Source organism: Apis cerana, unplaced genomic scaffold (assembly GCF_029169275.1).
Source record: "Apis cerana isolate GH-2021 unplaced genomic scaffold, AcerK_1.0 Chr0_AcerK, whole genome shotgun sequence".
Lineage (NCBI taxonomy): Eukaryota > Metazoa > Arthropoda > Insecta > Hymenoptera > Apidae > Apis > Apis cerana.
Genome location: NW_026893558.1, coordinates 3,105,903 through 3,109,522, shown reverse-complemented (window position 1 = coordinate 3,109,522; position 3,620 = coordinate 3,105,903).

Here is a 3,620-nt window from a genome sequence, read left to right as displayed (position 1 = left end):
GCAACTGTTAAAGTATCATTTCGAAAACTTGTGTATCTGCATCATCCGTAGTTAGATTATCGAAATCTAAAATTTTATTTAAGTAAAATGAATATTTCATAAAAATATTTCATCTTCTCCAATCTTCTTATTCCAATGCTTATACTATTTTATCTTGTTCATCTTGTTACGTGATACATTAATGTTCTTTTGATACGCTTAAATAATTTTCATCTAAATTAATATTCACAACTAAATTCTTCTGACAATCTTGTATCTTATTTTGAAAATGCACAAATGAAATGTTAAAAGCATGATAATGTACCATAGCGTACGAATCGCTTGTTGTAGAGTAACCAGCTAAAATTGAGCATAAAGATCAACGTTTCCCGCTTGTAAAGAACGAAGAGAACTATATTTGTCTCCTTTATCTTCAGAGATATAATCGTTTTAATAATACACTATTCATAAAATTCTAAAATTTTTCCTTCTTTATATGATCTGAATGTATGAACTGTTTGTAGAGGAGTAGACAGTCAAAATTGGGTAAAGGATTCTCACGATAAGGAATGTCGAACGTTATGATCGTATAAAGATGAAGAAATTTTTGAATTTCTTTAGAATTCGGTAATCTCTTTCGTTATACATGTATTGTATCGTTTTTATATTTACTATATATTTATTCAATATATGTATGGTTCTTTCGTATATTTGTGCATTGCTATTATTATGCGTATGTACTATGTTTATATTGCGTTATGTTATATTTATTATGTTATTAGATATATATATATATCTTTGAAATATATCGGAATATATGTATTTAAACTTGGATACTTAACGATGATTTAATGAAAGTGTTCTTCTTCTTATTTGTATGTATATACATCTTTTCTGTATGCTTTGTGTATAAATATGTATATATACGTATGTGATTATTGTTCGAATGTATATCGCTATTATTAAATATCCGCTATATTTATGTTACGATATATTTATTATATATATTTTATATTTTCGGAGTATGAAGGAAGATACATTTCTTTTTTAGTTTAGGTATATATCGTTTCTGTGTGTGTTTGTACATATATATATGATTTTTACATGTGTGTGTAAATCGTTATTATTATATACCTACTATATTTATATCGTGTTATACTATGTTATGTTCCTATTATATTTGTACATATATATAGTTTTAATTGCGTGTGTTTATATATATACCATTTTATCTGTCCATATATGTGTGTTTCTTAACACCACCACTCTTGTACATAAGAACGTTAAAACTTTTTTCAAGATATCGTTTTTATATGTCTATTGTATATATATTATTCGAATAATGTATGTGTATGTATATCTTAAACGAACGTATGTGTGTATATATTATTTTTGTGCGTTTGTATAGCGCTGTATCGTTTACTTACTATATTTATATTACGTTGTATATGCGATATATTTTCGGAGATTCAACGGTTTTAAATATGAAATTTTTTCTTTTTATCTAAATATAATACGTAAATCCAGAGATGTAAAGTAACGAATGAAAATACGTTTTCTTTTTATCTTATATATGTAGTTTCTGTATATAATCTGTATATATATTATTTCTTGTGTGTATGAATTTATATATGTACTTATACGATTTATGTATGGATAGCTATATAGCTATAATGTAGCTCTAATATAATAAAATAGCTATAGTACATATATATGATTTATGTATTATATTATTATTATATCCAGAGATAAAGTGGTTTTAACATTACCTAATTCTAAAATTTCAAAATTTCCTATTCGTTATACGATCATAATGTAGAATAACCAGCCAAAATTGAATGTAATGAGTTCTCTCGACAATGGGTTTCATGCTCGTATGAAGAAATTTTGGAATCCTTAGAATTCGGTAATCTTAAAATAGGTGAATTACTGAAGATAATAGACATAATAGACATATATATATTTTGTTATAATTGCAACCAGAAAACATTGTCATTTACACTAAATTTTCCCTAGTTATTCTATGACAATCGCTTCAAATCTATTATCGAATAAAGTTGGAATTAAACTATTTAGCTAAATAATAATTAAAATTTATTAAATTAATATTTTTAATAATTTTATTATTTTTTATATTTACATTATACTATAATCTAAATTTTCTAAGATTTTTAATTTTAACAGAATTTTTGGTTATTATAGTTTTATTTTATATTATTGATAATGAAATTAATACATGATTATTTTTAATTTTTTTAATATTTTCTGTTTGTGAATTAGTTTTGGGTATATCATTATTAGCAAGAATAAATTATGAATTATGTCATCGAAAATTAAGAATATTAGATTTAATTTATTAACTTAGGATTATTATAATTTTATTAATATTTGTATATTTATTTATATTATTTATTAAAAAAATAATTTAAATTTAATTATAATATTATTAATAAATTTACTTAATTTACTTACTTTTAATTGAATTGAATGAATTTTTATTTTTTGTAATTTTAGTTTCAATAATATTTCTTACTATTTAATAATATTAACTTTATGAGTTTTTTGATTAATTTTTTTATAATTAAATAATAATAGAATAAATTGTTTGTTTATAAATTTATTATTAATAATTTCATTATTATTAGTTTTTATATCAATAAACTTATTGGTATTTTATTTATTTTATGAATTAGATTTATTTTATTGATTTTTTATTTAATTGCCAAATGATGATGATTAAGAAAATCCTTAATTATCAAATTTAATTAATATTTTATACAATAATTTTTTCATTAATTATATTATATATTATTTATTATATTTATTGAATTGTAGATTAAATTAATTGTAGATTAAATTTAATATTAATTGAAAAATTAAATTTAAATTTAAATTTAATATTATTTATGTATTTATTAATATCATTTTTAGTTAAAATTCCAATTTATTTACTTCATGGTTGATTATTAAAGACTCATGTTGAAGCATGATGGTTATTATGAATCAATAATTTTAGCTTCAATTATATTGAAATTAGAGGATATGGAATATTATGATTAATAAAAATTTTTAAGAATCAATTTATTTTTATACAAAAATTTTAATTGTAATTAATTCATTTGGAATTTTAATTTTAAGATTAATATGTTTATCTCAGTATGATATAAAATCTATTGTTGCAATTTCATCAATTGTATATATAGGATTAATAATTATAAGAATATTAACTTTTTTTAAAATAAGAATAAATGGTGGTTATTTAATAATAATTTCTCGTGGTCTTAAATTTTCAGGATTATTTTTTCTTAGTAAATATAATTTATAAACAAACTAGACGTTTAATATTTGTTAATAAAGATATAATTAACTTTATATCTACAATATTTTTATTTTGATTTGTAATATGTTCATCTATATTTATCTATATAATCTATATAATATAGGATCACCTGTTTCATTAAATTTAGTAAGTGAAATTATATTAATACTTATGGTTTAGTATCATGATTAAAATTTATAATTATTATTTTAAAAATATATCGTTTATTTAGATTTATTTATTTATATTAACTAATCATGGAAAAACTTATATAAGATTTAAAATTAATAATTTTATTTATTGGTTGAATATTTTATTTTAA